Source organism: Nerophis lumbriciformis, linkage group LG02 (assembly GCF_033978685.3).
Source record: "Nerophis lumbriciformis linkage group LG02, RoL_Nlum_v2.1, whole genome shotgun sequence".
NCBI classification, from domain to species: Eukaryota; Metazoa; Chordata; class Actinopteri; order Syngnathiformes; family Syngnathidae; genus Nerophis; species Nerophis lumbriciformis.
Window position 1 is genome coordinate 41,682,074 of NC_084549.2, and position 13,108 is coordinate 41,695,181.

Sequence of the window (13,108 nt, forward strand, 5' to 3'; positions counted from 1 at the left end):
CGACATTTGAAGTTGCACAAAGAAGGGTAAGTTTTGAATGTAAGATAACGTTTATTGGCTAAGTAACGTGACTTTTATTTGCTGTGTAGTTAAATCAGTGAGGCTGCAAACTCACTGCTAACGTTATAACCATAGACATCTTATAAGTAGACGCAGCATAGAGCGCTACTGCCTACTGGCGCAGACGAGACGCGGGGCCGCCATCTTGGAGTGGTGATCCGCTCCACTCAGTGCAATTCATTTGGCAGGAACAATGAACTGTCAGCGCATTTAATTCATTTTACCTCACTGAAATACCACTGATTTTCACGCGCTTTTTTGTCATACGTGTGTAACAGACACATGTTTTGGCGTGTTTTATTATTCATAGTTTGCTTAACAGTAATATAATATTCTTATACGCTATAAGTGACCAGACGTCCGAGATCAAAACTGGGAATATAATCCCAGAGAAGGGGACAAAAAACGGTAAGCTATTTTTAAGTTGAAGAAACAATATGATTAGGTTATATATACATATGCGTGTATCCTACATAAACAATGTATGAATACATTAGATATCTATATATCTTAGGGACCTATAGACTGTATCTCTGTTGCTTCAGCAGCAGAGAGTTTATTCTGTCTTGACACTTTGTATTGATATTTTCTATTACATTCTTCCCTTAAATGATAATGTTTGCAGTGATTGTTTTATATGTATTATTTTATGTAAGTCGCTTTGGATAAAAGCGTCTGCCAAATACTTAAACATATATAAACACCTGAAAGTCTTCATATCAGCTAAAACCACCAATCTGTTTCACTGGATTCAGAATAAAACCAAATTCTGTTTAACCCAACAATGTTAGTATTTGAATATTGTTACTTGAAGACTGATTCCTGGTTAAAAATTTACACTTTTAAGAAAGTATTGTCTTATACTTTGCCTAAAATAGAGAATACATCATAATCAGTAGTGGCTGGTGAATTTTGTTTTAGGTGGGGCTGAAAGTTTGTAAACCAAACCCCTGTAGGGGCGTCATCCTCCCCCAGAAGATTTCTTTGTGATTTTCACATACAAATATTAAGATCTTTGATCCTTCTCAACTCTGTGGTAATATTATTTTCATAAAATACAACCAATAGTACGTTAATGTTAAATCTTACTTGTGAAAAGTAATCCCCCGATTCCTATTTTCAACAGTCCGCTCATTTGAGCAGGAAAACGCTGAACACCATCTTTGTTTTCTACCTTTCAACTGTCAGTTTAGGCTGCTCGCCGGCTCCTCATCAGCACTTCAAGATGGCGGGCAAATTGCTCACGTCACAGCAACCAATGCTGCGTCTACTTATAAGATGTCTATGGTTATAACGTCATTGCAAACACGGCAATCTGTTGCGTCCACTGCAGTTTGCTACCTTATTCATACTTTTTGTCAAGTGATTTTTTTTTAAGCAGGGTTTCATGAGGTATCTATACATAACGTTACGTTAGTCAATGTATCACACACAGTAACGTAACGTTAGTCAATGTATCACACACAGTAACATTACGTTAGTCAATGTATCACACACAGTAACATTACGTTAGTCAATGTATCACACACAGTAACGTAACGTTAGACGGCAGTCAGCAGCACCGCGTATTTTAGCCACCTACAAAAAGACAAACATAGTCAAATAAAGGTCAGTTAAAATGTATACTATATTAAGAATATGTGTACATATTGCATAGGGTCCTGACATCTAAAAAGTACAACTCTGTTCATTGTTATGTTCATATATTTGTTATGTTTTTCATGTGTACGCACACATAAACACACATACAGTATGAGATGAGATAAATGAGATAAGGTAAGAACAGGATAGAAACTGCTGTGGAACTAGTTATAATGCAATATGCCATGGAAATACAATGTTAACACTTTTGTGCAAATAAGTACAGTTGCACTTGTTTTTTTCAAATGTGTTTATTCTGTAAAGGAATGAGTTACATGTTTAAAATGACTGGTTAATAGTGCTATTTTGAAGTGCAATGTCAGCACTATCTTTTTCCCTGCAATTTCAAATGCACTTGTTTTAATAAATAAATACAGCGTTTTAAAAGCATACACAATCTGTGTAAATATATTAGTCTGTGGTTAAATGACTTGAAAGGACTCGAAACTCAAAATGCAGGACTTGGGACTTGACTTGAGACTTTCCAGTCTTGACTTTGGACTTGACTCGGACTTGCCCTGTCTTGACTCGGGACTTGACTCGAGACTTGAGGGTAAAGACTTGAGACTTACTTGTGACTTGCAAAGCAATGACTTGGTCCCACCTCTGCTAAATATGTTGAGAAAGTAATAAAGAAAGCTGCAGAACAATTAAAAGCACACAAATAGAACGATACTTAGCTTTTTCGAAACAGCGAGCAGTCAGCGAGCAGTCACGCACGGTATATATATATAAATTCAATATTTTCATAGCTATAAAGCAAAAAAATGTTTACCACTTTCAAAATAATTTCTTTAACATTAAGAAGGCCTTCCAGACATGAAATAACACCCACATATTCACTTTTTCAAGCCACAAATTTCGAATTTCAAAGATTGTATTACAATGCTCACAGCTCTATAACCCATATGGAGTTACACAATATTAAAGACCGAAAAGGGGCCACAAACAAAATATTTAGTCTCACCCATGAAAGCACAAGTCTCAGGCGTTCCAACACGGTCTGAAGTAGTACCGAGACTGACCACTGAGAGGCAGCAATGTACCATCAAACTGCAAAATAAAAAAAGAAGCATTAAGGAGCTATTATTGTAGCATTAGCTGTTAACTACTAGCTGCAGTAGGATTAGGGTGGCGGCATAATGCCAATTTTGCTCTTTATCGGTTCTTTTGTGGTAAGGCACATTATTTATCAACACGTGTGTGAAACGACTCCTAAGTGTCTCTTTTTTTTAACCGTCATTGTTATTCTTGCATAAGCAGTCATCAAGCTTTCTGTTTTCATTGAGTTAAGCTTTAACTAACCTCCACTGTATATACACTTTGTTGAAACGCTACTGTATTGTCTAAACGGCCGTATAGTATGTGTTTGATTTGGGGTTCAACCGTTCAACCAACAACATAGGGAAAGTAGAAAAACAGCTCTCGAGTTTATGTTCTAAGTCATATCGACAATGTAACCAAGAGGTTATGTTTTTCCTAATCGTGTATTCCCTAATGATTATTTGTAATATTTCCCTAATCAAAAATGCAAGGAAAAGCTTCAACTGCGAACAAATTATGGCGTAAAAACGATGTAAAAACAGGGCACATGAGAACTGCTGAGTCTCTACTGTAGTTATAAAGCTTTATGTTCACGGGTTTAGCCGGGCTCCAGTGGCGCAATCGGTTAGCGCGCGGTACTTATATGACAGTTCACTGCAGAGCTATGCCGAGGTTGTGAGTTCGAGCCTCACCTGGAGCAGAATTTTGAAAACACGTAACGTTTTTTTTCTCACGTTGTAAGGAAAATATATCATCTTGCGACCCAGTTTGCTGTGACAAGAATGATTTTGCAATGGAAGTGAACGAATTGAGCGAGAGATCTAAAGTTGCGTTTTGGCTTTGCAGCCAGTAGAGGGCAGCACATATCTACTTTTGACAGCAATTTTAATTTGACATAAAGAATCCATGGTCATCATAAAACAATCATATATCCGTCAAATCTGATCATCGTTCTTTTTCCAATGACACACCATATCAATATACTTGTTAAGATACTCACAGGTGACAAATATCCATGATTTGTATTCATATTCAACAGTAATGTAACTGTGATGTTAAGATCACAGGAAATGTGCCTTTTTTACTGTATATATTTGGTCGTTTAAACTAATTTTCAACATGATTTCATGCGACAGTTGCATATACCTACACTTTACCCAATACATGATATTACAAGACAAAACGAAAGATTAAAGCACACCAGTTTCAAGTTCAGATATGGTTATTATGGTTTGAATTGTAGGACAGTGTATTCTTTTACTTTGCAGTTTGCTCTTCTTCCAGTAGGGGCTGCTGTTGTCCACAGTTTGCTCTTACTACTATTTCCTTAAACTGGATCAACTACCAGGATGCATGTGCATGAATATGATTGGCTGTGTGTTCTGTTTGAACAAAAACAGTTGCACCAGTAGTTTACCTCCAATTTCTTCTCTGTGTCTTCCTATCTTTATATGCATTTCGAAGCAACATTTTACACACAGTGACATCCTGTGTGATTTATGCTGAATAAAACGTTAGAGGCTACAAATGATTATTATCAGTACATATGTTTTTTTCAATTATGTTAAAGATTTTAAATGCAAGTACTACTAGATTACTCGCATTGCTTCAAGTTGTGTAGCTCTCCTATGCACAACATTAGAACAGGCAAATTAAAGGCGTATTAGAAATACAAGAACCTATAAGGAGAACTTAACAAAGTTAAAGGTAATCAATATAGCAGAGTTTACATTTACAAAGTGTGTGTGTTCTAAGATCCACTTTTGAAGGCCAACTGTATCCAGCAGTGTACAGTCAACAGGATGGCTTCTAAGGCCATGTTTACACTGCAGGCCAAAGTGGCCCGAATATGATTTTTTTTTTTTTTTATTGCATTTTTTCCAGCGGACGGTTTACACTGCAAGTAAAATGTGTTTTTTATCACACTCCTTTAGCCCCAATGTGGCCTCGACGTCACTTGCATACGCAGTTCAATAAAATTAAAAAGGAAGTTGACAGGATTCCGGCAGGAAATCGCTACATCCATCCAGCATCTTCCGCTTATCCGAGGTCGGGTCGCGCGGGCAGCAGCCTAAGCAGGGAAGCCCAGACTTCCCTCTCCCCAGCCACTTCGTCCAGCTCCTCCCGGGGGATCCCGAAGCGTTCCCAGGCCAGCCGGGAGACATAGTCTTCCCAACGTGTCCTTGGTCTTCCCTGTGGCCTCCTACCGGTCGGACGTGCCCTAAACACCTCCCTAGGGAGGCGTTCGGGTGGCATTCTGACCTGATGCCCGAACCACCTCATCTGGCTCCTCTCGATGTGGAGGAGCAGCGGCTTTACTTTGAGCTCCTCCCGGATGACAGAGCTTCTCACCCTATCTCTAAGGGAGAGCCCCGCCACCCGGCGGAGGAAACTCATTTCGGCCGCTTGTACCCGTGATCTTGTCCTTTCGGTCATAACCCAAAGCTCATGGCCATAGGTGAGGATGGGAACGTAGATCGACTGGTAAATTGAGAGCTTTGCCTTACGGCTCAGCTCCTTCTTCACCACAACGGATCGATACAGGGTCCGCATTACTGAAGACGCCGCACCGATCCGCCTGTCGATCTCACGATCCACTCTTCCCCCACTCATGAACAAGACTCCGAGGTACTTGAACTCCTCCACTTGGGGCAAGATCTCCTCCCCAACCCGGAGATGGCATTCCACCCTTTTCCGGGCGAGAACCATGGCCTCGGTTTGGAGATGCTGATTCTCATCTCAGTCGCAGCTGAATGTGAAATCGCTACAATTACTACAAAATAAAAAGTCATCACACTTTAAAATTTTTTTTTTTTTTTTATAAATTATAAAGTAATATAAAATATGCATGGCTGGATATGAAATATGCAAATATGCCACAGCTTCAATTCCGGTCCTTCAACAATCGCTATTTCTTCGGAATCAAAATATATATTCATATATATATACTAGTGCTGCACCGAAAATTCAGCTGTCTGAAAAACCGAATGTTGTGATGGAGTATGAAGTAGTGCAGTGTAAACGAGGCCAAAGTCTCATTTCATGATTTAGTGTGATCTTTCTGAGTTTGTGTGCTAACAGAAGTGTGATCTTTGTGAGTTTAAAAGCGTGTCTCACAATATTATCTACCATACAGTGATGTATTAATGTCCAGTAACCCTCCACCCTTGGATTTACATTCCAAGACCCCCAGCGAACATACTTGCCAACTTTGAGACCTGAGTATTAGAGAGATTATATATATATATATATATATATATATATATATATATATATATATATATATATATATATATGTCAGAAAACCAACAAATTTAGCTGAATTTCACCACTTTTGTCAAGAGGAGTGGTCAAAAATTCAACCAGAAGCTTGCCAGAAGCTTGTGGATGGCTACCAAAAGCGCCTTATTGCAGTGAAACTTGCCAAGGGACATGTAACCAAATATTAACATTGCTGTATGTATACTTTTGATCCAGCAGATTTCGTCACATTTTCAGTAGACCCATAATAAATTCATAAAAGAACCAAACTTCATGAATGTTTTTCATGACCAACAAGTATGTGCTCCAAATACTCTATCACAAAAAAAATAAGAGTTGTAGAAAGAATTGGAAACTCAAGACAGCCATGACATTATGTCCTTCACAAGTGTATGTAAGCTATTGATCGCGACTGTATATATATACATATATATATATATATATATATATATAAAGATATATATATATATATATATATATATATATATATATATATATATATATATACAGTCGCGATCAATAGCTTATATACACTTGTGAAGGACATATATATTGTGTATGTAAGCTTTTGATCGCGACTGTATATATATATATATACATATATATATATATATATATATATATATATATATATATATATATATATATATATCGCTTTTGATCGCGACTGTATATATACATATATATATATATACATTTATATATATATATATATATATATATATATATATATATCGCTTTTGATCGCGACTGTATATATACATATATATATATATATATATATATATATATATATATACATATATATATATATATGTCTTAATAAGGTTATCCAAAAAATAGTGCTCGATACCGTAGTAGAGCGCAATATATGTATGTGTGGGAAAAAAAATCACAAGACTATTTCATCTCTACAGGCCTGTTTCATGAGGGGGGGTACCCTCAATCGTCAGGAGATTTTAAAATCTCCTATATATATATATATATATATATATATATATATATATATATATATATATATATATATATATATATATATATATACATCGCTTTTGATCGCGACTGTATATATACATATATATATATATATATATATATATATATACAGTCACGATCAAAAGATTACATACACTTGTGAAGGACATAATGTCATGTATATATATGTATATACATACAATATACCGGTACTAATAAAATATCGCGGTACTAATCAATTGGAAACGGTACTCTACTACCTTTGAAAAATACCAATACCTTTTATGCTCATGTGCGGCGGTGACTACAGAGCCGAGGCGCATGATGTTAAGTGTGTCAAAACGCACACACAAAGTGCATACAAGCAATAACATCGTGGAGAGGAAGAATGGCGAAAAAAAACGACAATTATATAGCTAATAAAGAGGATGAGTTAAGTGCAATATGGAGGTATTTGGGCTTCAAAACTAACAATAAAGGTGACGTACTGCAAGTGTTGCTTTAAAACATGGGTTTTAAACGTAGGTAAACTTTTAACTTATAAGCATTCTGATGTGCACAAGGAGTTATAAAGAGTGACAGGTAATAATGTAGATACAGTTACACTTTTCCTCCTGTTCGGCTCCCAGACCATCGTCGAGGAGCACAGGGCAGACAATCCCTCCAGGGCCGATGTTTTCGTCGGGGGTACCCCTTCACTTTACCCAGCAATGGGTCTGCTAAACTCCGCTTTCGGGTCAGAATGCGTGACAATCACTTTATTGTTAGTTTTGCAGGACACAACCGGAGCCGTTCATCACTCTACTGCTAGTGCATACGCTACCTCTCTCCCTCTTTACTCACTCACTGACGTCACTCAGCCAACACGTTGCCATTCTCGCAAACACACATACGCTACTCTCATAACAGTTAACCAGCTCCCCTGTTGTGCACATGTAGATACGTAGACGGGCACACAGCTGTTTGGCTTGATGCTAAATATTAACTGAGTTAAAACTGCCCAATTAGCGTTAACTAGCGCAAGTGAAATGACTGAATTTTGTAACAAATTCCTACAATTTGTGTTTTATCTTTAACAATGTGTATTTTGCCTGCTACATGGCTTATATGTGTACTTTTATCCATAGTTTTGTTTTTAGTACTTACTAAAATTCTATTTTTCTTAAAGTACAGACCAGGAGTGGCAACCATAAATCATGAAGCATTTAATCTAATGTCAATAAAACTTTCTGTTCTATTCTAACCTAATCCTTGATTATGGCAGATTATATGTAATATGGAAAATTGTAAATTGTTCTCCCCTGCTGGTCTCCCAATGGACTGGACTTGCACATGAAGTCAGGACCTGGGGTGACCACTCCTTATGCATCAGTTGGTGACGTCTCTGCGCCGCGACGGGTCTACATGCAAGAGGTTCCCCTGCTGGCCCCACTTTGGACTGGACTCTCACATTATTAACCGTATCCACTCGGCATCCATTGCAACGGTCGCCCGGGAGGGGGTCCCCACATCTGCTGTCCCTTCCAAGGGATCTCATTACGCCCGATGGGTTGAGTTTTTTCTTGCCCTGATGTGAGAACTGAGCCAAGGATGTTGTTGTGGCTTGTGCAGCCCTTTGAGACACTTGTGATTAAGGGCTATATAAATAAACTTTGATTGATTGATTGATTGATAAAACATAGCCTGTACAACAACAGATACGGGTATATACATAGACAACGAACACGTATTAAGGCTGGAATATATTCTCGCATCACATACTGTAGCTTGCATCCCTTCTGACGGAGTCTTGTTTGATTTATAGTTCTTTCGTGAAGGGTGGTGCCAGACCTGTAATTCTCTTCCAAAACACTAAGGTGCAGTGTCTCCGGAAGGAGCAACTGCTACGCCTGGGCCGATAACAAATTTTGCTCGACGATATATTGATCTACAAATTATTGCCATCATTTTCTTCAGACCAAATTAACCACTGATGTATATCCTTTCAAATGCAATAAACATTTTACATTTTCTCGTATATGTTAACATTGTAATTTGAATATAAACATTTAAATCTCCAAGTTAAAAAAAATTGTTAGCAAAATTTTGCACTTGATTGAAAATCACAAATAAAAGCAATACAATATGATCGAGGGGAAGCCTCAAATATATGCAAGCAAAACAATAACTAAAGTTATTAAAGTATTGACAAACAAAGTTGCACTTCCCTATTGAACATGTAGGCAGACGTAGTTGTTCATTACTGCAATCAAGTTAGGACATTTTTAGACAAAAGTGTACAGAAACAATATAAACACTACACTAGTCATATGCAAAAACAAATTAAGACTGTCAGATTCCCAGCAAGGAAACACCGACATGACATGAGAAAATGAAAAATATTTATCAAACTTTTGCAGCAGTATAGAAATGTTAGTTTTTCAACAGTATAAGGCCATGTCCACACGAATACAGAGAGTTTGAAAAACACAGACAGTTTTGAAACTACACTTGTGTGGATGGAGATTGTTTTAACCCCAAATATATGTCTACACATAAACGCAAACACCTGCTGTCATGTCTATGGACTGGACTCTCACACTATGATCTAGATCCACTCGACGTTCATTGCATTGTGTCGCCCAGGGGGGGTCCCCACATCTGCGGTCCCCTCCAAGGTTTCTGATTGTAATTCCATTGGGTTGAGTTTTTTCTTGCCCTGATGTGGGATCTGAGTCGAGGATGTCGTTGTGGCTTGTGCAGCCCTTTGAGACACTCGTGATTTAGGGCTATATAAATAACCTTTGATTGATTGATTGATTGATCATGCACATTTTGTCCAATAAGAAGCCTGAAAAACGCAGCAATATCTGACTTGGTTGCATTACACCTCTATTATGTTTATTTTGATGGACTTTAGACGTACAATGACACGTACATTATCTTTAAAACCAGCCTGCACGTACACAGAGCCCTGGGAACATTATTAAAGAGTGAATACACACCTGTGCTGCTGAAACCCAACACTCATAGAATTATAACATGTTCAGCAACATGGTGATGTATTACATGTGCAGTGAAGTGTACATTATTTCTAAAATCAGCACGCACTAAAGAGCCAAGGAAACCATTTTGCATGTTTAAGGGAATTATAAAGCATTTAATCATGGATATAGTGATATGATACATGTGCAATGAAGTTATATTGTCTTTAAAGGCCTACTGAAATGCGATTTTCTTATTTAAACGGGGTTAGCAAGTCCATTCTGTGTCATACTTGATCATTTTGCGATATTGCCATATTTTTGCTGAAATGATTTAGTAGAGAACATCGACGATAAAGTTCGCAACTTTTGGTCGCTGATAAAAAAGCCTTGCCTGTACCGGAAGTAGCAGACGAGTAGCGTGACGTCACAGGTTGTGGAGCTTCTCACATCTGCACATTGTTTACAATCATGGCCACCAGCAGCGAGAGCGATTCGGACCGAGAAAACGACGATTTCCCCATTAATTTGAGCAAGGATGAAAGATTCGTGGATGAGGAAAGTGAGAGTGAAGGACTAGAGGGCAGTGGGAGCGATTCAGATAGGGAAGATGCTGTGAGAGGCGGGTGGGACCTGATATTCAGCTAGGAATGACTAAAACAGTAAATAAACACAAGACATATATATACTCTATTAGCCACAACACAACCAGGCTTATATTTAATATGCCACACATTAATCCCGCATAACAAACACCACCCCCGTCCCGTCCATATAACCCGCCAATACAACTCAAACACCTGCACAACACACTCAACCGCACAGCCCAAAGTACCATTCACTTCCCCAAAGTTCATACAGCACATATATTTCCCCAAAGTCCCCAAAGTTACGTAGGTGACATGCACATAGCGGCACGCACGTACGGGCAAGCGATCAAATGTTTGGAAGCCGCAGCTGCATGCGTACTCACGGTACCGCGTCTGCGCATCCAACTCAAAGTCCTCCTGGTAAGAGTCTCTGTTGTCCCAGTTCTCCACAGGCCAATGGTGAAGCTTGACTGTCATCTTTCGGGAATGTAAACAATGAAACACCGGCTGTGTTTGTGTTGCTGCAGCCACCCGCAATACACCGCTTCCCACCTACAGCTTTCTTCTTTGCTGTCTCCATTGTTCATTGAACAAATTGCAAAAGATTCACCAACACAGATGTCCAGAATACTGTGGAATTTTGTGATGAAAACAGACGACTTAATAGCTGGCCACCATGCTGTCCCAAAATGTCCTCTACAATCCGTGACGTCACCTGCCGGCGTCATCATACCGAGACATTTTTAGCAGGATATTTCGCGCAAAATTTAAAATTGCACTTTAGTAAGCTAACCCGGCCGTATTGGCATGTGTTGCAATGTTAAGATTTCATCATTGATATATAAACTATCAGACTGTGTGGTCGGTAGTAGTGGGTTTCAGTAGGCCTTTAACATCTGTACACACTACAAGGAGGACGCTACATTATGTTTTTTTTTTAGCTGCTTGGTCGCGCCCGGCTCCATCTACAAGAATGAAAGACACGTAAGTTAACTTCATGATTTGTTGTTAAACAAGGACTAAAAACATAAGATAATGTTGCACCTTTCTTATGACACAGCAAAAAGTCTTGCTTGTCAAAGTTCTTCCATCAGGTGGAGGTTCCACAGCGACCGTAACCAAAACAGCTGACTGTCATTAATTAGCGCCGGTATGAGTGTTGCAAAGCCCATTCTGATGTGTCTTTTTTGTCAATGTTGAGTGAAAAGAGCAGCATGTTTATGTTCAACCATACAGTAAGTCCTCTTATAGTGTGTTTAAAGGCAGCAAGGAAGTGTTGTTGAGCTTGGAAATGACAGCGCACAACCGTGACGTCATCACAAGTCTCACGTTTGTGCCGTGTACACGCATACGCTAAGCTGAGAGTTTTGGAACTCTACACTTTAGCCAGCGTTTTCAAAAGTCTGCTTTTTTAAAGATAAAAGTATGCGTCTGCGTGTGGACAAGAGGCCTAAACGCAGAGATAAGCATGCGTTTATTAAGTATCTGTGTTCATGTGGGCATGGCCTTAAAGGGCAGCATGTATTTGGCGATGTTGTGATTAGAACCACACTTTCTATGAACGCACACCATTTTGCGCTGTTTTGTTAGCACTGACCTGGCTTTGTATGCCCATAATCTCCTCTTTTGACATAGTTTCAAAAAAAATATTGCTCTGGATTGTTATGATACTTTTGACAGTTAAAGTTAAAGTTAAAGTTAAAGTACCAATGATTGTCACATACACACTAGGTGTGGCGAAATTATTCTCTGCATTTGACCCATCACCCTTGATCACCCCCTGGGAGGTGAGGGGAGCAGTGGGCAGCAGCGGTGGCCGCGCCCGGGATTCATTTTTGGTGATTTAACCCCCAATTCCAACCCTTGATGCTGAGTGCCAAGCAGGGAGGTAATGGGTCACATTTTTATAGTCTTTGGTATGACTAAAACTAAAATGAACAAAGGTCAACAAAGCAACTCAACTGTGTACAAACCCGATGGTTTTGTGTGAAAGCCTCCGGGAATAACAACAGAATGAAGGTTCCAATGGCAAAAGCTGTGTATGAACTCTCTGGATGACCCATTTGTGTCGTTACCACTGTCAACATTTTACTGTAACCCCCAACTTGTGCACACAGACACACCAATGCTTACACCTACATACATTGTTGATGTTCCTTTTGGCACTTTGACAAATGCTTTACGCTGAAGTTTCTCTTAGCTTGAAATTGTAGGGAAAAAGGCCAAACAATAATAATAATAATGATTATACCTTTAAGGATGGCGTCTTTCTGCGCATTCATCGCGCATCTGTGTGCTCTTACATCCGAGAAGAGCTTATCAACATAAGAGCTACGACCCACTGCTATTTTTTTTTTTTGCCGTCTGCTGCTGGTTCAGTCCATCTTTTGACCAAAAAACTGAAACGCCGCAGAAGAGAAAAGCGATCTGAAGCTCTCGTGTGTCTCTGCAGACGTGGATTACTCACGCCATTACCTGGGATTTTCCTCCCTGATGTCCACTCACTCAGCAACAAGACAGATGAGTTGACACTGTTGATGAAATGAAAAAGGGAACTTCTCATGTGCTTTGTCT

At 38.9% G+C, this 13,108-nt stretch overlaps 1 non-coding gene across 1 annotated transcript; it reads left to right on the plus strand.

Moving 5' to 3' along the window:
• The first annotated feature begins 3,351 nt into the window (after positions 1–3,351).
• trnai-uau (transfer RNA isoleucine (anticodon UAU)) lies at positions 3,352–3,445 on the plus strand. Its single transcript has 2 exons — positions 3,352–3,389; positions 3,410–3,445. It is a non-coding gene; the product is annotated as a tRNA-Ile (tRNA).
• The last annotated feature ends 9,663 nt before the right edge of the window (positions 3,446–13,108 follow it).